The sequence below is a fragment of the Callithrix jacchus genome, chromosome 1 (assembly GCF_049354715.1).
Source record: "Callithrix jacchus isolate 240 chromosome 1, calJac240_pri, whole genome shotgun sequence".
Classification (NCBI taxonomy): Eukaryota; Metazoa; Chordata; class Mammalia; order Primates; family Cebidae; genus Callithrix; species Callithrix jacchus.
Window position 1 is genome coordinate 135,873,723 of NC_133502.1, and position 25,010 is coordinate 135,898,732.

General features: G+C 34.5%; 1 protein-coding gene across 10 annotated transcripts in view; it reads right to left on the minus strand.

Annotated features, from left to right (window-relative positions):
• LINGO2 (leucine rich repeat and Ig domain containing 2) overlaps positions 1-25,010 on the minus strand; it is a 1,279,451-nt gene that overhangs the window by 726,064 nt on the left and 528,377 nt on the right. For all 10 annotated transcript variants that reach the window (XR_013534666.1, XM_078370450.1, XM_078370421.1 and 7 more), the window contains one exon: positions 8,056-8,136. The gene's annotated coding sequence lies outside the window, so the exon portion shown is untranslated. The remainder of the gene's footprint in view (positions 1-8,055; positions 8,137-25,010) is intronic.

Sequence of the window (25,010 nt, forward strand, 5' to 3'; positions counted from 1 at the left end):
AGAAACTTGAAAGACATGCACAGGTTAGGAAACTGCAATGTGCTGATTTTTCTTCTTTCAATTTGCAGTGCTGTGAAAACCTTGTACTATGGAGCCACAGTATTCATGAGAACAAGAGAACAGGGGTGGCAGGAGGTATTTTTAACAAAGTCATCAAGGTACTCATGAGGATGACATATTTTCCATGAACAAGCAGCATAACTTAGTACTTTGCTCGAACACTACACACAGCATAATGGAAATGGCACTTTCAGAATACTGATTCTCCCACAGGGAACTCAACAGTGAACTAGGAAAAGATCACAGGCTCTGACAGTTGATTGGTGAATTAATTAGATGTTAAACTTCGTTAATGCTATGGTAAATTACACGAGGAGCATGCACTCAGGGTCATAAAAAGCTTCCAAGGATGCTAGGTGTCACAATAGTAGGGCAAAACGTAATCAGAATCCAGAGCAAGGCCCAATGCAAATCGGTTTACCAGAGACCTGCTGAGATTAATCTTACTTGTATAACTTTCTGAGGGGAAAATTTAGACTGGGTGGCACAATTATTTAGGCTACAAGCAAAAGAAATTGATGCTTTTTTTATTATTCTTTCTAAAGTTTTCTTGACATAGACTTAGAAAGTTAATGTTTATCAACTTTTTACCCACTTTTAAAGCACACCTCCTCATGTAATCTATTAAGTGATAGGAGATTTTGAGGAAAGTACAGAGAAGTCCATTTTTTATTCTGCTATAACCACATTACTGTCATTGCTGCCTATATGTTCTCAGAAAATACTTATTGCTGGCCTTTGTTGCTAAATGCATTTTGGTATGTAATGTACTCTACTTATCAATTGTGTGATCTTGGGCAAGTTACTTAATCTCTTCAGCCTTCAGATTCTTCATTTGCAGAATGAGGACAATGACAGTATTCATTTTGTAGGGCTATAATGTGAATTAATTATGTAAATATTGTAAAGTACTTAAAACAATGCTCAGCACATGGCAAGTATTATAAAAGTTGCTAAATGAATATTGAAACAAAAACAGCGTTCACCTATTTCCACAGAGATCCGTCACCATTTAAACTTCTGATCATTCAGCAAACAAAGACATTGATTTCCAACATTCTGAATAACCAAACTGAGCCTTTCCTTGGGAAAATGCAGCTTTCATAGAGGCAAGTAGAAGAATATTAACAAAGTTTGACACATCAAGGATAGATGTGTGAGGGTTCAACAGAGTTTTACTCTTCTTCCCTATTATCTTCTGTAACTGGGAGGAAATGGAAACAAATATAGATTAGGAATTATATCTGTCAGACCAAAAAAAAAGTCACCTAAATTCATTTCAGTCTTCTTTTCTGCTGACAAATAGATGCTGCTGCTAACCTATTGAGAGGCAATTGTATCCTTTTTTTTTTTTTTTTGAGACGAAGTCTCACTCTGTTTCCCAGCTGGAGTGCAGTGGTGTCATCTCAGCTCACTGCAACCTCCACCGCCCAGGTTTAAGGAATTCTCTTTTCTCAGCCTCCTGACTAGCTGGGACTACAGGTGTCCACTACCATACCTGGCTAATTTTTGTATTTTCAGTAGAGATGGGTATCACCATATTGGTCAGGCTGGGCTCGAACTCCTGACCTCAGGTGATCCACCTGCCTTGCTCTCCCAAAGTGCTAGGTGTGAGCCACCATATCCAGCCTGCAATTGTATTCTAATTAGATATCCTGCATGCTCTGTGAGAATGGCATGCAACAAATGTAAACACGATTCATTGCAGTTGAACTCTTACCATGAGCAAGATACTAGGAAAGGCCCTGAAGAAAAAGCAAACCAAAAACTGGAATAAGTTCCTCTGCTTTATATCTCCAAAGCATGTATTAACAATATTTTAATATATTTCAACAAAATATAAGTGACTGAAAATATATACGGGTATATAAAGAACACATACAACATTTAAAAAGGGTATTTTTAATTTTAGTTCCTTTCTCTTCCCGTCTGCTGTATGCTGAAGATGATTGCTGAGTCATGACAAGTCCTGCCCTGCTGACAAAATGCATAAGGACTAGTATAAGGTTGAGTTGAGATAAACACAAAAGGTGAACCAATAACCCTGGAAGAATCAAGTTGAGATTATACATGAATTGGTAAGTATAAAAAGGTTTGAGTTATTTAAGCACCTTATCGAGACTGATGATATTACAATATTCATGAGGAGCAAAAATGTTATCTTTAGATAATCTGAGATATTTGGTAAAGAGAAGTAAGAGATTAAATATTTATATTAAGAGAGCATATTGTGTCCTGCTTTATTCTTGGCTGGTATTAGAAGTTGTTTTTGATGCAGGATAAAAATAAGTGAGGAAAAAATTTAAAACAGATATTATAATGCTAGGGATAAAATTAGTACCGACTAGAAATTAGGTAAGACTATGGCTAAGGGAATCTAGGATGATTGGACTTCTTCCTCAGCCCACATTACTGCTTTTTCTGTTGCTCCTAGGGGGGCTATCTGCAAGGAACAATGACAAAAGAGGAAAAAGTTCTACTTTCTTATTACACAGTCTTTGGGACCGAAATGCTAATACAGAGAGCTGCGATAAACATGGATGGAACCAGGGTCTAGGTTAGAAGCCCGAGAGATCTCTACCACTCTCTCTCAATTTAAGTCCCCAAATAGTAGATTTTATATGGATCAGGTTGGATGCCTTCAAGGGAAAAATAGGTCAGAGAGAGAATAGAGAGTAAGCCCTTGGCCAGTTTAACATTTTGAGAAGATAAAGAGAAGAGTGTACTAGAAAGGATGACTGGGCCTCTCCACGTAGAAGGGCCTTTCAGTTTGAAAGGAAGAGACAGAAACATACATAATTTTTCATTGAATGGCTATGCCACAGTAACAAGGAATCTCTCCAATGAGATCATTATATCCTCTTTCTGGGGACTAGGTTCTTTATCTCCCAGAAGCTCTTTCTCCAGATATCATACAGATATTTCAGCTATTGACCTTGTTATAATTCAGGTCTCAACTTAAAATATATCTACAGTGACAACACAATTCAAAGTAGCCAGTTCTTCAAGCTCTCACCTTGTTTTACTTTTAACTTAGCACTTATTACTGAATATTTTCTTTCACATATTTCTGTTATTAATGGACTCCATACCAAAACTACCCTTCTAGAACATAAGGTCTATGAAAACAAGGATCTCATCTATATTATTTACGTGTGTGTGTGTGTGTGTGTGTGTGTATGAGTTATAAATAAACTACACTTATATGAGTTATAAGTGAACACAACAGGTACTCAATAAAGATTTAGCAAATAAATACGTGCATGAAAGTGTGTCTTAGTAGGCCAAGAAAGGTGGTGGAAAAGAGATGCTTCTCGGGAACTTATTTTAATATTGACAATAGCTGACATTTATCAAGAGGGTTAATCTTCAGAACAGCACCCTAAAATAAACACTGGAGAGAAAAATGCAGCAGCAACCTGACCCAATCTACTCTAGATCTAAATAAAAGATATGGGACCCAAACCTAGACCACACACTCAGAGCAGCTATGCTTCACTACCATGTATCCAATTAGATTCTGTTTACATGCCAAATATGTGCAACAGATTTAGTTCTGAAATTCCTAGTATTCTACACACACATGCAAATAAATCTATTACATGATCCACTAGAATCATAAGTTAAAAATAAATAAGTTGCCATAAGAAACTTTGCTGTTTGGAGTGGTGACACCGAAGGAACATATGTGCCATGGTCTTCTTAATGGAGAAAGTTTATAAAGGATGAAGAAAAACAGCATGAATTATACCACGAATAATATTACTAAACGCAAGCATGAGCTTCTAGCATCTGTAATACAAATCAGTGTAAGTTGATGGCATTGATTCAAGTTTTGGTTTAGTGAAAGCATGTCTATGGAGAAAATATAAAGATTTTAATAGCCTTGTTTAATCCACTGGTAAAATTTCAGCTATGTAGATGAATAAAAAGAATTCATGTCATTCAGGCAAACGCTCCTCAATATTATTTCTGTATTTCTGACACCTACATTTCTGATCAATATTGGCTTGTAGAAGTTATGATGTATACATTTTATGATGAGTACCAGACTATATATATTTGGTGTTATTTTTAAAGAATGTATTCATGAGTTTGAAAACATGCATAATTTTGGTAACTTCTTAGAAGCTGATATGCCTAACCAGAATATATGCCTCAACACACTACTACTATACTTCTGTGGAGACATACAAATGGAAATATATACAACCAATGTCAAGACTTTCCTTTGAAAATAACTCTGGTTTTATCCCATACATGAAAAGAAGTCTGATTAATGGCCAACACCTTATCCAATCTAGAACCCTAAGTCATTAGAAAATAATAAGTGAAATACCCATAAAATATTTGACATTAACCTATGCTTTAAAATGGCTCTAAAATGTACTCCTAGTTGACTCTTAGGCTCTAATGCAAGGTCAGTTAAATGGCAAAGCATGTATTATGTAATAGTTAATTTTAAATCACTCTTTCCTACCATTCTTGGTTATTCTATTAGCCTCAATGACATCATATGGTGAGCAATGCTTTTATTTTGCTTTTCTCAACAGACTAGTAAGCTAAGCCTCAGAGACCTCATATAAATTGCAAAAGTGACATATCCAGAAAGCAGAGACCCAAGAATACTGAATCTGGACATGGGATTGTAACCACTGAAATATTTTGCCTACTTTTGTCAGTTTTTCTCAGCTAGATAAAACTAATATATTTTGAAGCAGAGTCAATAGTTGACTTCAGGCTCATATCCTAGTGACAGAACTAAAATACAACAATTCTAGCATTTTTTTCCTAAATGAATATTTTTTATATAAATATCACTTTAAATTAAGAAAACATACAGCTAAAAACTATCATTTAGCATTAAATAAACTGTACATAAAGGCTATTTCTTCACATAAAAGATCACCGAGTGCCTACAGAACAATAAAAGAGATGTGAAGTGTTATTTCTTCAAACACTGGTTGACAAATGAATGCCCTGTGAGAAGTACTTGGCTGGCCAAACACACCAACTATTAGCTCTAGAGTCAGTTCTCAATTCTTTATGCAACAGCCCATTCTATGTACACAGAAATTGCAATTTTCACAGTTATTTCTCACTTTAACTAAATGCATATTATACTATTTTTAAAAACCTTTCTCATATTGGGTCACATTTCATCTGAATGTCTCATGGCCTCCCTTAGAAATACAGCGATAAAATCTAATCTCCCTTTCACCTGACATCATTTAAAACATTTGCAGAGTTATCATCATCTCCTACACTTTCAAGTCTTACTTTCTCCAAACAAGTCATTCCTCATCCTCTCAAAACTTCAAATTCCTGCTGGGCACAGTGGCTCACATCTGTAATCCCAGAACTTTGGGAGGCTGAGGCAAGTGGATCATTTGAGGTCAGGAGTTCGAGACCAGTCTGGTCAACATGGTGAAACCCCATCTCCACTAAAAATTTAAAAATTTGATGGGTGTGGTAGTGCATGCCTGTAGTCCCAGCTACTTAGGGGCTGAGGCATGAAAATTGCTTGAACCCAGGAGGCAGAGGTTGCAGTTAACCGAGATTGTGCCACTGCACTCCAACCTGGGCGATAACTGGGCAGTTATCCTTGGGTTTATCAATGTTCTTCAACTGGGAACTGAGCTAAAGATTTTGGGCATGTTCTTCTATACAAACTGCTGTCGTATTTTACAACTTGTTCAATATGCCTACATGGTCCTCTACATTCTAGTTGCATGTTGGTCATCACGCATGCAATTGGAATGTAGAGGACCACGTAGGCATATTGAACAAGTTGTAAATGTGAACCTATAACTCTTTGCACAACATAAAATGTCTCTGCTGTATTCATAATTTTTCTATCTCTTAACTAATATCATGGATTTTTTTTCTAATATTCTGAATGCCTTTAGAATTGAGAACATCTTTAAAAATTCACCAAATATTTTGAGGAAATGAAGACCTTTATTTTTCTTGGAGATTAGCAATAAAATAATAGGTAAATAATTCAGTATCCACGGTGGAGTGCTCGTAGAGGGAAGGTAAAACCTCCTTTTCTTATTTTAAATTAAATCTTGTCTATAGGCAAAAGAAAAGGAGCCAGTGCCGTGAGGTGAAGAAGTTGAAAATGGAAGTGAACATGAGCTTAGTGATTACAAGAACCTAGAGGTTGCTGACCTATCCTTCCACTGCTCCCATGTTGCATCCCTTAATCTCTGGTTAAAATAAAGTTCTCAGTAGAGAAAAATTTGCATATTGATTTTACTTTTTAAAAATCCCATTAAAATGAAATGAAATATTAATTTTTATAGTAACTTCTAATAATTTCAAGGATTAATAATCTGTGTTTCACTTTTAGCTGATAAAAAGACCTCCTAACTATATGCTATGAAAGTACATCCGAAAACAGCTAGTGTCCACTGGATTCACAATCAGAGATATATTGTAGATTACCACATAAATTCAAGCAGGAAAAAAAGGTTTAAACTTACCGTGACTACTTAAGCTGACTAAAGGAACTATGAAAGAGTATTCTCAGATATATTAAAAAAGGCAATTACATTTCACTGTCTCCAAATTATTTCAAATTTATCATATTTTAAGTGCCATTCAATGTTCTTTTTGATTGGAAGAGCCCTATAAATGACAGGCAGTTTCGTGCTGTGCAAATTAGCAGTTTCCCCTATTTCTCTTCACAAGACTGTCAATTTTTTCCTTATTATGTCATCCAAGTTAACAAAATGGAGACTCTTGTAAATTATTAGCCATATGCCTCACTGTGCAGTTCATAATTTAAATTTTATCAATGATGCATTTAATTTTTTTAAAAATGATCAATATTGTATATTTTGTACCTGTTTAATTTCCCCTAATTATCCCTGAAATAGCTTTACTTTTTACATTTCAATCTATATTTCTGCATATGAAGGATGCCAGGTTTCTTTGAATCCCAAGCTTCCATTCTAGACTGATGTGTACATGTATTTGTGCATCTGTGTGTATATACACCATTTCTACCTGGGTAAATCACTTGTGTACAACTCCCTGCTTCCTGGCTATTATTGTTTGAGACAAGTGAACTTGTCTGGAAGCAAGTATATTCCCTTTTTAGAAAACTTATTTTTTTTTCCAGAAGAAAATTTCATATTACTGCTCATGTCTCAGTCTTCTTGAGGGTACAAGAGATGCAGTTCCATACACCTCCTCTAGTTGAACTAAATAAGACATTTTGAAACAAGTATTAGCTAAGCTTAATCTTCCTGGGTACCCCTGGATTTCTTTTTTCTTTCTTTCTCTCTCTTTTTTTTTTTTGTCTTTATAATTTTAGGTGGTGAAAGATAACATGAGTTGTAAATGTCACAATCTGCTCCGCAACAACCAGAAGAAATATGAAAACACAAAACCCAAAATACCTATTGTGGTGCTTGGTGAGTGGTCACTAGGAGAGAAAGCAAAGATAAAGAAACTAACAAAACATTCCAAGCAAAGAAAGTCACCCCCAGCACATACACAAGCCACCATAAGGCCATTAGAACTAGTGGGGGGAAATAAAAAGAAAAGGAACTCAGCTTCCATTTACAATGTATGGTACCTCCTATATAAATTTAAACTTGTATACCTCTTATGTCACTACTTTTGTTGTATTTATAAAGAAATATCTTCAGTCACTGCACTTTCAAATGTATATTAGCACATGCTAAAATTATGCTTTAATGAATAAAAATGACATTAAGCAAATACAAACAGCATACAGACTGTCAGAAACATATCATCACGTATATAATAGCTTTGCAGGGAAAATTTATAAGGTTAGTAGTGGATTGTCAACATGCCAATAACTTCCCCCAGTCACTTTGGGGCACACAAATTAGAGGAACTAATTAAATATATGATGAAATAAAATTATCTACTTCCTTGGTATAATAAAAATAAGTTTTTAAATAAAAAATCCTATTTAATTTCATCCTAAAATACAATTAAAATGAATTTGGCATTTACCTCGTGTGATTAAAAATCCACTGGACACTTTAGAAGCACAGGCAGCTCATGATACAGCTTTCTGGTAGCACTCATCAATTCCTACAAATAACAAGAGGGCGAAAGAGAATATTCAGAGCAATACATGTCATTGTAAAATGATGGTGATTAGCTATGAAATTTTTATTATTACTCTACGCTGCCTTTTAAAAACTACCTGACTATACATTGCTGTTATAATAGCTTTTGTTAAATGCACAATATAGCAATGAAAATTATGTCTGCCTGGGACTTCCAAGGCAATAAAATAGACTCCAGATTATGACGTACTACAAAACATCAAACCCCACAAAATAACATGTTATTTTACTGAGAAAGGCTGTTGGATTATAAAAATAAAATAATTTGAAATTGAAATGTTTTCTTATGTGCATTACCACATCAAATAATTTTTCTAGTCATGATGCTAAGTTATAAGAGTAGAGGGTTTAGTTTTTACCATTGGCTACTTTAGGTATATTTTAGCAAATATCTTTACTTTATATCTCATAGATTTCCCAGGAAAGAGCCATAAAATGTGGGAAATGATGGTTATCCATCTGATAAGTTAATATGCAGTATTGTAGGTTTTACTTTATCAAATGAATGGCTATCATTTCCTACATTTTATGAGACTTCCTCAGGGAGACATAGAAAATAAAACAGATATGCTTACTAAAATAACAAGATACTATACAGTATATACAGTAGAAAATTACATAGTAACTCAAGTTCTACAATTTTAATTATCTGGGGAAGAAATTTTTTTTAAAAAAGCATTATTTTCTCCCATCTACTTGATAAAAGAGAAATAAAATGATAAGCAAGATAGATGAGTCATTCACTGCTCCATATCGTCACTTTCCCATGTTTCCCATACCCAAATATGTAGAGTGGTAACTGTTAGCATCCCTTTTCTACCTGCCCACTACTCCAGGTCTCACACATGTTAAATTCAGGCACAAATACCAGCGAATCAGCACAATGAACACCTGCTCATCTTTTTCCCTCTGCACATTCCCAACCCTTCCTGTAAATCTCTAACTCTTTAGGTGAAAAAGGTCAGGATAGGATAAAAAGAGATGGTAGAAAGATGATGCTCCTCCATTCATAACAGTACAAATATATAATAAACCTAAACACTCATCAATGGCAATATGTGGTATATATAAACAGCACAAATTACTATGAAGCCATGAAAGGAAAGAGATCATGTCCTTTGCAGCAACATGGACAAAGCTGGAGGCGATTATCTTAAGCAAAATAATACAGGAAGAGAAAAGCAAATACCACATATTCTCACTTATAAGGAGAAGCTAAACAACAAGAATATATGGACACAAAGAAGGAAACAATAGACACTGGGGTCTATTTGAGAGTGGAGGATGGGAGGAGGGAGAGAATAAAAAAAATTGCCTATCACGTACTATGCCTGTTCACTGGGTGATGAAATAAGCTGTACAACAAGCCCATGTGACACACAACATACCTAGACAACAAACCTGAACATGTACCCTAAACCTAAAATAAAAGTTAAAACCATTGTGGAAGACAGTGTGGCGATTCCTCAAGGCCTTAGAAATAGAAATTCCATTTGACCCAGCAATCCCATTACTGGGTATATATCCAAAAGACTATAAATCGTTCTACTATAAGGACACATGTACACGAATGTTCATTGCAGCACTGTTTACAATAGCAAAGACCTGGAATCAACCCAAATGCCCATTGATAATAGACTGGATTGGAAAAATGTGGCACATATACACCATGGAATATTATGCAGCAATCAGAAATGATGAGTTCGTGTCGTTTGTAGGGACATGGATGAATCTGGAGAACATCATCCTCAGCAAACTGACACAAGAACAGAAAATGAAACACCGCATATTCTCACTCATAGGTGGGTGATGAAAAATGAGAACACATGGACACAGAAAGGGGAGTACTAAACACTGGGGTCTATTGGGGGGAAAAGGGGAGGGCCAGTGGGAGGGGGAGGTGGGGAGGGATAGCCTGGGGAGAAATGCCAAATGTGGGTGAAGGGGAGAAGAAAAGCAAAGCACACTGCCATGTGTGTACCTACGCAACTGTCTTGCATGCTCTGCTCATGTACCCCAAAACCTATAATCAAATAAAAAATTAAAAAAAAAAAAGTTAAAAAAGAGAAAAAAAGAAAAATGGCGCTCTTAACTAAGAAGTATAACTGTGTCAAGGCACATATAGAAGATTGGTACAGAAATATATGAGCATTTTCTTATCACAGGAGAAGTCATATGAGGTCATGCTTTAAGTGCTAGATTCATAAAAATTAAATTATCATTTCAATTTTCTAAAAGCTACTGTCAGGAACTAAATACAAATTTCTTATTATGTGCTTTGTGTCTTTTGTGTTTGGTTTGAAGGTTTATAACTCACTTTGAGGAAAAGATACTTTCTAGCCAAATAAATTCTATATAGTGAATAAAATGTCCTGTTAGATTCTAGAAAGAAATCAGAAGCTACACTTCCATTAGGGAGAAACAGACTAAGAGAGGAAGTGGGAACTACTTTTAGCAAGAAAGGGAGCATTCATATATTCAGAATAGTATGACACTAAGCAGAAAAACCCCAAAACACCAGGAATGGTTACATTGCATTTTATGAATTTCTGCATATGTTGCAGAAACATCCTGGTTTCCTGAGAATGCTTCAACTTCTCCAGTGCCTGGTTGTCTTCTGACTCTGCATAGTATCACATTTTTGTCCCATGTTTTATTTTATGGTTTATAAATCTACAGCAAACAACTTTAAATCTTTATTGGAAATTCACTGTGACAAGTGCTGTGATGGGCACTTTCATGCACATATCTCATTTAATCGACAAGATATGTACCCTGTCACACTTTGCAGCCATTGGCTTATATAGTATATATGTCAGCATAAAAATCTTAAATTGGGAGTTGTATGTTCCATGAAATAAATTGCTGTTTCCTACCCATTATAAGTTTTAAGTTCCATACATTTCATTTGCTTAAAGCATTTTCTGAATGTCTTGAGTGTTTATTGTTTTAAAATATATATGGAATGTGAAAATTATTCAACTAAATCCATTATCTATTTGCTTGAAATTTGAGTTTTAGCATTACAATAGAGAGAAGAATCCTGAAACCTCATAAGATCTTTCATTTATGATCATATTTAAAGATTAGACATATGATATCTTTGAGGAAGAAGAAATTGTGTTATATTTACAACACACAAACTAGAAATTCCCAATTTCTTGGAAGAAAATAATTTTAACTAAGACCCAATGTTATTTGATGGATGTGAAAAATAAGTTATGTTGTTGAAGTGATAGCATGAATACAAAAGAAGCAACAAGATAAGCAGGATTAAAAGGAGGCTATTTTTCTAAATAGAAAATTAAATGGTCAAGTTAGTGGAGAAAGAAGTTGGGTGAAATGTGTTGATAAAACTTAAAATAGCATTGTGTTTGTTGGGTATTTTTTGAAGGGGAATTTAAGTGGTAATATTTTCTAAATTTTCTAAGTAAAAATTTCTTTAGAGGTTTTGGGTTAGTAACAAAATAATAGAGAAAAAATATCAAAGCTGTAATTCTTAAAAAGTAAATCGAAGTTTATAGTGATGGGACATCACTTTTTGTATTAAACGATAACACCAAATGAGAAGCTAGGCCTAGATACAATCCTAGATCATCTGATTTATTAGATCCTTCTCACCAAAATGAGCTAGAGAAATAGCAGAAAGATATTAGTGACAGAATAAATATTGTTCAGGCTGAGCATGGTGGCTCACACCTGTAATCCCAGCACTTTGGGAGGCCAAAGCATGCAAATCACCTGAGGTCAGGAGTTCAAGACCAGACTGGCCAACATGGTGAAATCCCGTCTCTATTAAAAATTAAAAAATTAGCTGGGTGTGGTGATGAGTGCCCGTAATCCCAGCTACTTGGGAGGCCAAGGCAGAAGAATCGCTTGAACCCAGGAGGCAGAGGTTTCAGTTAGCAGAGATTGTGCCACTGCACTCCAACCTGGGCAACAGAGTGAGACTCTGTTTCAAATAATAATAATAATAAATATTGTTCAGAGGATAAAAGAGGAAAATATGAAAAAATCAGTTTCCTAAGCATTGGTAGATGTAGCTCAATTGAGCTGAGACAAGACTGAGAACAAAAACGTAAGAAAGTATACCCTCAACAGTTTAATTAACATAATTTAAGGTAAGTGATAATGTTTATAAACAAAAGTAGGGATTTGATGAATGTATATTTCCAAGCAGTTAGTGGACAAAAGATACCCCTAAACCATGTGTTAAAAAAAAAAAATCCGTCTGTATGCTTAGGATGGTCAATAAAATCTAAAGTAGTCAATGTATCTAATAAAAAAAAACAGATTCAGTCTCATAGTCACGACCATGATATAATGGTGAAGAGAGAAAATAATGTTAAAGGGAGGTGATAAACACTGTGTAACAGAAACTGCAGAGGTTTAATATTTTAAAACTACACCTAGGCATGAATTACTCCCCTTTCAAACAAACTGACACTAACTTCAAGACTACCAATATGTAAACACAATTTACAAGATAATAACAGTGGCTCTGCTCTTATACAATAAGTATAATAATCTTTAAGGATAAACAACATACTTTAAATTGATTCAAATTGGGGTATCATTTAGGTTTATAGTGGTATGTTAGGAATAACTGGGAAAAGAAGAAGACAATATCCCTAGAACTTCAGTGCTGCTTGAAGTTTTAGAAGGAAAAATATCTACCTACACTTGAATGTTTCTAGGTAGAAACTGTGTGTAGTTATTTACTATGTCTCTACAAATGTTTCAGAAAAAAGGTTTGAAAACCCCAGCTTTAAATGAAAAGGTACACATTTCTACCATTTTCTCTGTCTTTTTCCACAACATTTTCTAATAATTCTCATACTTTATTTCAAGGTGAGGGAAAAGGGAGAATACTTTTCCAGAGAAAATATATACTACATGACATCTTCTCTCAAAAAGAAATGAATCATCTAATTTATTTAAATGTTTATTTATTATGATTGATACATTGTATACAGTAGTATAGAGCATTAGCACATGGCATAACAGAGGCTTTATAACACATGATGTAGAGCTCATCATGGTTAAGTGCTCTGGCTGATAAATTTCTTGGATGATGGCATAAGGTGAATAACACAGCATCACTTAGGAAATATCCAAGCGATCTGCAACCTCTCAGATGAAGTTCTATCAACATTTTGGAGAGTTTAGAATGTGACCTACAGAAATAGTCTACGCTACATTGGGGGAAAAGGGTCTCTCATACATCAAGTAGATCACATTTTGAATTGCTATATGTAATCTGCATCTTCTGTCATATTAAATTTTTTCTTTTCAGTTACAAATAGAAGGAAGAAGAGAAATAACGTGCCTACTATGTAGCTAGATATGATACTTAGTACTTTAAAAACATTATTTAATTTATTCCTCATAAAATAAACTAGGTGAGATAGGCAATATTATCCCACTTTACAAATATATAACTGAGGCTTATAAAATGATGCATTTATTTTCTGTGATTACAGACCTTTCCATCATTTCTCACTCCCTCAAGTACCAAAAGTGAATGGTTTTGGACATGTAACTACTGGAAACAAATGTTAAATTGAATTTAATGGTACTTAATAAAACTTGAAACCTGTATCATTGCAGTTAACCTAAGTTGGATGATTTTAGTGTTTTATCATCAATATTTCATGATTGTTAAATACAAATCAAGTTCCAAATAAAAGCTTTCTCTTTCTTTTATTTGTTGTTTTGGCTTCTGAAAAGAATGGTTATTAAAATGCAATATAATCTGTTTCCCTAATTAATACTGAGTTTTTGACATATGAATGTTTATAAAAAGATAACATTTTAAACAAAGCATTTTACATGAAATCTAGCTGTGTTAATTAATAATATGATATTCATAACAAAATGACATAACAGAAATGACATTTCCTTGGAACTTATATTTATTTACTATTTCTTTTCCATTGAAATAGAAAAACTGAAAAATGCCATTAATTCAGTCTTAATTCTAATATAACAAAATAGCTATACAAATTATTAATTCTAAAAGCACAAAATATTTATGCTAATATTCATAATTAAATTATATCTAATTTTAAGAAAGCAAATTAGCTACACCATTTGCCGGAGCAAAAGAGAGAAAACAGGAACATAGAAAAAATATATTTAATGAGTAATTTGACTCTGTCATTCACTGAACTTCTTAATATTAAAAATTAAAAACAAACATTTTTCCAACTTAATAAAAAAGCACAATGACAGTACTACTTGCTTGAATCTCTCAAATGATGCTACTGAAAAACATTGTTTTAAACCATACCGAAAGAGAATCTTACATGTTCACTACACTAAATTCTAAAGTCTCTTTTAGTATAGAATGCATATAGCCTGTCCTTCAATAAAGAGATCCAGTAATAAAATAATACAAGAAGGCATTTTTGACTCTCTTTTTTTAAGTTGCCTGCTTTTAAAATATTTGTTGTTGGTGGTGGTAGTGGTGATGGCGGCTCTGAGAAGATTGATGAGGACTTCACTCTGGATTGCTTTGGTAGCTTACATTTTGCTTTGTTTTGCCTTTTTTGGAGATGTATATGGTTGGATATTGGCATTTTATTTGCTTTAATCTTTTGAATACCCAAGAGTGAAAGCCATACATTGTTATCTTTTAAGTAGATCGATCAAGTTAAAATTTTTCATTGTGTTTAAACTTTTAAAAGTTGAAATTCTAGTATAGCTACATATTTTAAGTGGATGGCAAATTTGGTTTGGTCTTAAAACACGTTTATGTAACTTATCTCTTTAAATTACAAACAAACACATACATAAAATTTTTGTATCTTGTATTGGTCATTAGAGAAATGAAAATCAAAAGCACATTGATATACTATCTCATGCCAGTCAGAATGGCAATCATTAAAATATCTGGAGACAACAGATGCTGGAGAGGATGTGGAGAAAAAGGAACACTTTTACACTTGTGGAAGACAGTGTGGCAATTCCTCAAGGATCTTGAAATAAAAATTCCATTTGATCCAGCAATCCCATTACTAGGTATATATCCAAAGGATTATAAATCATTCTGTTATAAAGACACATGCGCACGTATGTTCATTGCGGTGCTGTTTATGATAGCAAAGACCTGGAACCAACCCAAATGCCCATCGATGATAGACTGGACAAAACACATGTGGCATATATACACCATGGAATTCTATGCAGCCATAAAAAACGATGAGTTCATGTCCTTTGTAGAGACATGGAAGAACCTAGAAACCATCATTCTCAGGAAACTGACACAAGAACAGAAAACCAAACATCACGTTTTCATTCATAGGCAGGTGATGAACAATGAGAACACTTGGGCACAGGGAAGAGAACCACACTCACTGGGCTATGTGGTCGGGGGAGGGGAGGGGAGGGGAGGGACAGCGGGGGTCAGGGAGCATGGGGAGGGATAATACTGGGAGAAATGCCTGATGTAGGCAATGGTGGTGAGGGTATGGGGACAGCAAACCACCATGGCATGTATATACTTATGCAACAATCCTGCAGGATGCAGGATGTGCACCACATGTATCCCAGAGCCCGAAGTACAAAAAAAGAAAATAATAATAATAATAGTGATAATGGCTATTGAATGCTTTCCATATGCAAGGCACTGTACTAAGTACTTTACATTTATTTGCTTAATTCTCACAAAAGTCCAAATATATTAGTTTATCCCAGCTGAAAGATAAATAGTTGTGGCACAGAGGGATTAACTAACCAGGCAAGTAAAGAGCTAAGATTTAAACCAAGGTAGTTTGACTTCAGAGTCTGAGCTATTAAGAATTGCTACACTATCTCTGATTAAAAGATACCAATAATGGCATTCAGATAACAATTGTGCAGACATGTTCCTTAATCATCGCAACCATCCTTGAACAAAAAATATAAAATCATTAAAAATATGATAGAGTGGCAGAAATAGTTTAGTGAGAAATAACAGAGCTGAAGCTATCTGAAGGCATGTATTATTCCTGCTTAGTTTATTTGATATTCAAGATATTGGTAGAGCATCTAAGACAAAGTAAGCCAGTATCCAAGAAATATTTGTTGTATGAGTCACTAATAAAGAAAGAGGTTTATATGAGCACTGGCAATTCTGCGCATCTTAACTGGAAGTGCAAACTTCACACACAAGTCCAGATTCAGCACACATTTTCAGTGGATTCACACCTTCACCTTCAACTAGACTAACACTCTCACATAATCCCTTGAGCCCTGGCCACCTGTGTTCCATTTGCAACTGCCTATATTCATATTCATCACAGCCTTTCATGCTATGGTCATATAATAAACTGCTCTAATGAAAAAATCTGCCAAGCCAGATCACTTGGCTCCCTGCCTTCATCCTCCTTTTTCTCAAGGGAATGGGCAGTTCTGTCTCACAGGCATTCCAAGTGCTGGCTAAATACCATTTGACTCAGCAATCCCATTTCTATTATAGACACATGCATACATATGTTCCTTGCAGCACTGTTCACAATAGCAAAGACTTGGAACCAAACCAAATGCTCAACAATGATAGACTGGATAAAGAAAATGTGGCAGATATACACCATGGAATACTATGCAGCCATTATAAAAGACATGGATGAAGCTGGAAACCATCACTCTCAGCAAAATGACACAAGAACAGAAAACGAAACATCACATATTCTCACTCAAAAGTGGGTGTTGAACAATGAGAACACATGGACACAGGGAGGGGAACATCACACACTGGAGCCTGTTGGTGGGTAGGGAGGCTAGGGGAGGGGTGGCAGGGGTGGGAAGATTGTGGAGGGATAACATTAGGAGAAATACCTAAGGTAAGTAACAGGGTGATGGATGCAACAAATCATCATGGCATGTTTATACCAATGGAACAATCTTGCAGGATCTGCACATGTACCTCAGAACTTAAAGTATAATTTAAAAAAGAAAAAAAAATCCATTATGATTCCATTTAGTATAGGTACATTTTAACACAGATTTTTGAGAGAAAATATCATAATTCAGGACAGTCATTCTAATTGTAGGAAGATCCAGCAGTAATACCATAAACCAGAAATCAAAACCAAGAAGCCAGTACCTTGGGATGTCCTGAGTTCTTCCTTCTCTCTCAACTCCCCAGAAGCATCCTGAATCCATCTACAAGTGTTCATTATTACTGCCACCTCCACTCTAAGCTACTAACTTTCTCCTGGATTATTCTGATGGTCTCCTAACTAGTCTTTCTTCTTAAGCTCTTGCCCTTTTAATGTATTCTCTACATTCCAACCAAAATTATCTTGAGATATCAACTGGATCATGTCTTTCCACAAATGACTTCCCCTTGTGCTTTGAACATTAAAACAAAAATCCTTCCTTTTAAATGTTTAATCTACAAGGCCTGGCCTGATCTGGTCACAGTCAAACTTTCCAGCCCCACCTTCTGGCCTGCTCTACCTCTCTCACCAAGCTCCATCTGTGCTGAAAGCTTCATTCTATTTCAAGGCCCTTACATGGGCTGTTGCCACTGCTAGAGCAATCCTCTTTCCATTCCTTGCTTAGCTATTTCCTCCTTTCTTTAGGCATCAACCAAATGAATACCTCTTTCTAAATGTCAGTCCCTTTTGGATTGTTTTTTTACTGAAGTTTTCATCCCTGTCAATTGTTCATATTGATAGAGTGGTTCTGAGTGCAAGATTTATGTCCAGACTTATTGAGTTTAATCTTGAGTGCATCACTTGCTAGACTGCATGGTGTTAGGAAAGCTGAAGTCCTTGCTATGCTCTAGTTTCTTTATCTACAAAATTAGATACTGTATCATGTACCCAAAGGGATGGTTGTGAAGACTAAGTGAGTTAATACAAGTAAGCACTCAGAACAGGGCTTGCACATCAAATACCCAATAAATGGAACTGTCATTACTCAGTGAAATTATGTTTATTTGAGTAATCTTTTGATTATATTTTACTTTCCTGATAAACATGCAAACTTAGGATAAGCAGGAGCCCTGGATATATTGTTGCCCAACCACTAACTGGGTGCCTCAACAGGGCTTTGCTTAGGAAAATCTCATTACATATTTATCTAATTAATCAGCTGAATAAATGTGTGAATCTATTAATACATAGAAGAAATAATTTTAAAATTAAATATTACAGTTCAGCCATTTTGGGGAGGGTGGATCTTTGATATCCACAAACTCATACAATATGCGGTAGTCTGCTTCACTTCTTTGGAAGGTTCCCTGTATCTAAGAAAACTTTGATATTGTATTCACCCCACTGTTTCTCAACTCAAAGATATTTGAGAAATGACTGTAAATCACCTAGACAAATTCTTGGCAGGTCATCTCATCTTCTTTCATTACTGGCAAATTTGGTCGTTAGTGAGTACAAAAACTTTGATGATTTTCAGAAAAAAAATTATAGTATTTCTGAGATTTAAAGAAATCTTTTCACCATTATCAAAGCTACAACACAGTTCCTTAGGGCTAGACTTTATTCCAAGAAAATCTCAAAACTCAGCTTCCTGCATGACTTATCTTCTAATCTTCTAACTTTGGTTCTGATTTCTTTGCATTGCCATATTGTAGATGTCACCTTATGATGCATAATCAATAAGGATATCTGGCTGATGCTTTTCAGAAAACTATTGCTATCCCAATCCTCAAAACAGAAAGTATAAGATTCTAGATACCTAGAGTTCCTAGCCCTTAAAAAATAGAAATACCACTTTTTTGAGGTGCGACTGACATACCTGGACATATTTGATGTATACAACTTCATGAGTTGGAAGATAAGTTTACACTTGTGAGACAACCATCACTTCACATATATAAATAATAACAAATAAAGAGCATTTATTATTTTAAATACTTCTATTTAAATGTCGAAACAGAGATAAAAACGTGAAAAGAAAGTGTTATACTAAAGCCTATTGAGTGTTTTTGTTCTGCATTTTTAAGAATATTAATTCAGTCTTTTTAAAAATTTTATTTATATATTCATTTATATGAATATATAAAAATTACACATATTTATCAAGTATAATGTGTTTTGAAATATGTATAAATAGTGAAATGGCTAATGTATAATAGTATAATTACTACACACATTTCATTTCTTCACATGCTTAACCATTTTTTTTTTTTGGTGAAAGCATTTAAAATCTATTCCCTTAGCAATTTCCAGATACAATTATTGGATTATATCTGGAATTATATTCTAGATGTCTATGTTATTGACTATAGTCATCATGTTGCACATTCAATCTCTGCAATTTTTTTCTCCTACCTAACTGAAATCTAGTATACCTTGACCGACATCTCCTCAGCCTTGCCCTGCACCCACCACAACTGCTCTCTACTTCTGAATTTCACTTTTTTAGATTTCACATATAAGTGAGATCATGATCTATTGGTATTTCGGTGCCTCGCTTGTTTCACTTAACATGATGTCCCTCAGGCTCATCAATGCTGTTGCATATGACAGAATTTCCTTCTTTTAAAAGACAGAGTAGTATTCTGTTGTGTATATTTACATTTTCTTTATTCATTCATCTGATGAGAAACAAGTTGATTCCATATCTTGGTCATTGTGAATAATGCTGCAGTTAACATGAGAGTGCAGGCATCTCTTCAACTTATTGATTTCATTTCCTTGGGATATATACCCAGTAGTCAGATACCTGTATCATATGGTAATTCTATTTTTAATTTACTGATAAATCATCATACTGTATTCTGTAATGGCTGTACTAATTTATGTTTCCAACTACTGTACAAAGTGATTAACTTTCTTCACATCCTCTTCAAAACTTGTTATCTGTCATCTTTTTGATCATTACCATATTAACAAGCATGAAGTGATAGCTTATTGTGGCTTTGATTTGCATTTATTTGATAATTAGCAATTTTGAGCTTTTTTTCTACAACTGTTCACTATTTATATGCCTTATTTTGAGAAATGTCTATTCAGATCCGTTGCCCATTTTTAAATCAGTTTACTCGTTGTCCTACTATTGAGTTCTGTTAATTCTTTATGCATTTTTGACATTAACCCCTTGTCAGATATGTGGTTTGTAAATATTTTCTCCCATTTCATGGGTTGTCTCCTTACTCTGCTCCTTGTTTTTTTGGCTACGCAGAAGGTTTTCAGTTTATAACACGATTCATTTATTTTTCCTTTGGTTACTTATATTTTTGGGATCATATATTAAAAATCATTGCCCAGATTAGTGTCACAGAGCTTTTCCCCTACATATTCTTCAAGTAATTTTGTAGTTTCAGGTTTTATATATAAGTCTTTAATCCATTTTGAGTTGATTTTTGTATATAGTGTGAGATAAGGGTCTAAATTCATTCTTGCATGTAGATATGAATTTTAATAGCATCATTTATTGAAGAGATTTTCCTTTCCTGATTGTGTGTTCTTGGCACCTTTGGAGAAAATCAGTTTGCTATAAATGCATGGGTTCTTTTGTGAGCTCTATTCTTTTCCATGGTCTATCTGTCTGTTTTTATGCCAGTAAAATACTGTTCTGATCACTGTAACTTTGTAATATATTTAGAAGCCAGGTATTGTGATGCTTCCAGTTTTGTTCATTTTGCTCAAGATTTCTCTGGCTATTCAGAGTCATTAATGTTTTTAAAAATGTTAGAATTTCATTCTTTAATATCTTATAGCTAACAACTTGAAATTGAATACACTATTTTGATAATGTGTGTTTAACCTTCAGTTTCCTTCTATAATACCTGAGAAGAAACACATAGTGTATTATCTAAGAACAAGACCTCTGGAGTCCATTTGAATCATGAATCAATCCCAGCTTCTTCTGATACAAATAACCTTTTGACTAGATATTTTAAAATATATTGAACATTGTTGTTCTACAATTTATTTATTCACTACATTTATTGAAAAAAATACTTTTGGAAGACACTGAAACTACAAAGACAAGCAGGATTAAGTTACACTGCAGAAAAATTCGTGTATCACCAACTCTTGCTATCCCAGATACATTAGAAAGTCTTTTTCTGAAAGAGTTAATTGAAGGTTGGTAACCAGAATGTTGTAAAGCACAGCTCCTTAACTTCCTCCTCTGAGAAAGAGCAACAATAGCAAAATTCAACCTCATATAGTGGTGTCCTCACAGAAGGCATTCCAACTGACTGTGCAAAGTTTCTTATCAAGCCCCTACTACTATGGCTTTAGACCTTTTATAGAATTCATACAGACAAGCAGGGGAGGTGGAAATAAAACAAACAGACAAACAAAGTAGTAGTAAGGAAAAAAGGATATTGAGATGGGTGAAATGTCTCCAAGAGGAGATGGGACATCTGGTTTCTGAAGCTGATGACCCACACTTAGAGGGTTAAAGCTACACACTGACTGAATCAATTCCTGGGCTGGACTCATATCTCTGCAGATTTATTATATTTAGAATAGTTTCCCAAACTATGTTTCTTTACCTATAATCCTAGAATGGTTTGGCTTCAGTACTATCTGGAAAATTTTAAAAGAAAAAATCTACAGCAGAGAATAGGAAGTAGAATATAGACTAAAGAGAAATAGCCTCTTTTAAGTAAAAGCTTATGATTCAATTAACCAACCATAAAATAAGTTTAGTCTAAATGGACCATTAAATATTCTGATCTCAAATCATATTTGAACATATCAAGAAGTAGAGCTCTAGAGCGGTAGAGTGACTTGCTGACAGTGAGTTGAAATGGCTACAGAACTTTGGTTTCTACATCCTACATAGTGAGTGTTCTCTGGCTTGTTTCACAGTCAGAAGACACTGTTGCTAATGCTTGAGCATAGTGGTTAGGTTTCTACTCAGCACTTTCCTGGAATTGCTGATTCTTGATCCTATATGCTGCCCTTTATAAAAAATGGATCTGTAAACTTATATCAGTCTCTTTCAATGACCCTGTTCAGTCACTAGGACACTGGAGCATTACAGAAGCCCTGAAAAGGATTTGACAGGTGGAAAAAAGCTCATGGAACCTATTAATACAATGGCCTTTCCTGAACCTGCTCTGTATTCTCTGGACTTTACCTGACCTGCATATTTGTGGCCTTGTCAAACATTTGCTTTAAATTTCACTTCTTGCAAAATAATCTATTAATGAAAGAGTCATAACCAAAGTATTGATTCATTTTTTTTTTACAGGTCATCTTTCAGGCCTTTTACATGGTTTTTATTAACAAGGGATATTGCTTACGAATCTTGAGGAGGTTTAAATTTACTTTCCTAAAAGTTTTTAATATCATTTTTCATTTTGCCAGACACTTTTATGGGACAATTTCACTATTACAGATATAATTCTATAATCACAAATCTATATATTGTGTTCTCAGCAATATGATTTGAAATTGATATAAAATTAGGGCAATTTTGTTCTCTCTATGACAAAGTTGGTTCTCTCTATGGCAGATATGCTTTTATTATTTTTAAAACACAGGAACTGAAAACAAATTCAAATATTAACCAAAGGCACAATGAGATATCTTTGAATAAAGGATAGCAAAACACATATTCTCTGATGTAAATTATGCAGTTATTTGGTAGAGTGATGAAAACTGGAGAACAGCTAAAGATAATGATTTCAAGTATTCCCACTTTCCCTGTCCTGAGATAATAACAGAAAGAACTGCACAGCTAAACATAGCCTATCTCTGGCAGTTTTTGCTTGTATTTACATGTTTCTTAATGTGCCCATATCTTTGCCCAGTACTTGTACTTCATTTTAAATCAATGTGCTTGTACCCTATGTTATTGCTATTGTTGATTTTAAAGGTTGAAACAAATTTTACAAGTCTTATAACCTTTCTTGTGGTTCCAGACATTCACTACTATGCAAGATAGATGAGCCAAACTAACATTTTAGCTAAGTTTTGGACCACTACATTCCTATGAACTCCATACCAACAAAGATATGGGCACATCTTTGACATCTGTCTGGTTTGGCACTGTGTTTCTTTCATGGGAAGACTATAGTACTTTTCACAATTTGGGACAAATATTGCTCTGAATTCAAGCCTTCTAAGTTCTCCTGCCCCAAGCAATAGGAATGTTGCTCATTCCCTCCTTTATGCCAAAAAGCAATTAGGTACATTACTCTATTATTACATTTATCTAATTTCATTGCATTTATTTTTTATATAGTATTTACCTATTAGTCAAAACCATGACTTACTATGGTTCTCTCCCAGATGCTCACCTTATAGCCAGGGTTTCATATTTGCTTTCTGAATGAAATAATCTTGCTTATATTTTATTTATAAACCATAATATAAAATCCAAAAAGAAATGCAATCAAGCTTTACCATGAAGGTTTGTCATTCACTCATTCAGCATCTGCTATTTGTAGAAATGGCTTAGGAGAAACTGTGTGCCTAGCACATAGTAGATGCTCATTAGATATTAATGTATTTCCTTTTCTCCTTTCTTTCCTGTATTGCAGTCATGTCAAATACATTTGTTATTAAGTACTCTTACTCTTTAAATATATGAGGATTTATTAAGCTTTGCTTTCCTTCTTTTATAAATCAAAACAATTTTTTGTCTTTACATTTTTGCACCAAGTAATTTTATTTCCCTTGTATGCATACAATAAGTCACAAATATTTTGTTTAGACAACGTTTTAAAATGTTTATTTGTTTTAGTCTGGCGTTATTTTTAGTTTAGATATTTTTGTTGTTGTTGTTGTTAGTCTTATATTATTTTTACTTTTGCTATTTTTTCTTTCTAGACAGAGTCTTGCTCTGTCACTGTCACCCAGGCTACTGAAGTGCAGTGGTGTGATCTCAGCTCACTGCAACCTCTGCTTCCCAGGTTCAAATGATTCTCTGCAACCTCCAGCTCTCAGGTTCAAGTGATTCCCCTGCCTTAGCCTCCCAAGAAGCTGGGACCACGGGCATACGCCTGGGTAAATTTTGTAGTTTTACTAGAAACAGGATTTCACCATCTTGGCCATGCTGGTCTTGAACTCCTGACCTCAAGTGATCCACCCACCACAGCCTTCCAAAGTGCTGAGATTATGGGCCTGATATCCCATGCCTGAACCTTTTTTTTTTTTGTAAACTTTTATTTTAGGTTCTGGGGTACATGTGCAGGTTTGTTATATAAGTAAATTTCATGTTGCATGGGTTGGTATACAGATTATTTCATCACCCAGGGAATATGCATAGTACATGATAGGTAAGTTTTTGATCCTTTTCCTCTTCTCAACCTCCACCTTCAAGTAGACCCCAGTGTCTGTTGTTCCCTTCTTTGTGTTCATGTATTCTTGTTTAGCTCCACTTATAAGTGAGAACGTGGTATTTGGTTTTCTGTTCTTTATTAGTTTGCTTAGAATAATGGCTTCCAGCTCAGTCCATGTTGCTGCAAAGGACACGGTCTCATTCCTTTATATGGCTGCATAGTATTCCATGTTGCATATGTATCACATTTTGTTTATCCATTCTGCCATTGATGAGCATTTAGGTTTATTATATGACGCTATTGTGAATAGAAGAGCACCATCTTTCTACCATCTCTTTTTTTTCCTATACTGACCTTCTTTTTCACACAGAGATAGTTATTTACAGTCAAGGCACAGTGCTTAGGAAACAGTAATTGACAGCTGTATTTATTAGTTAACATTATGATAACATAAAAATAGATGTACTTTCCAAAATAATCTTTAGTTGTCATTAAATAAATTTCTACTTTTATAACAATAACATTATATACAATTACTCATAGGAAAAGATGTGTATCTGATTTTCCATTTGAGGCTTTTATTTGAATGTATTATATTCATCTATCTTTGGAATCATATGATGTCATATCTCTCTCATAAT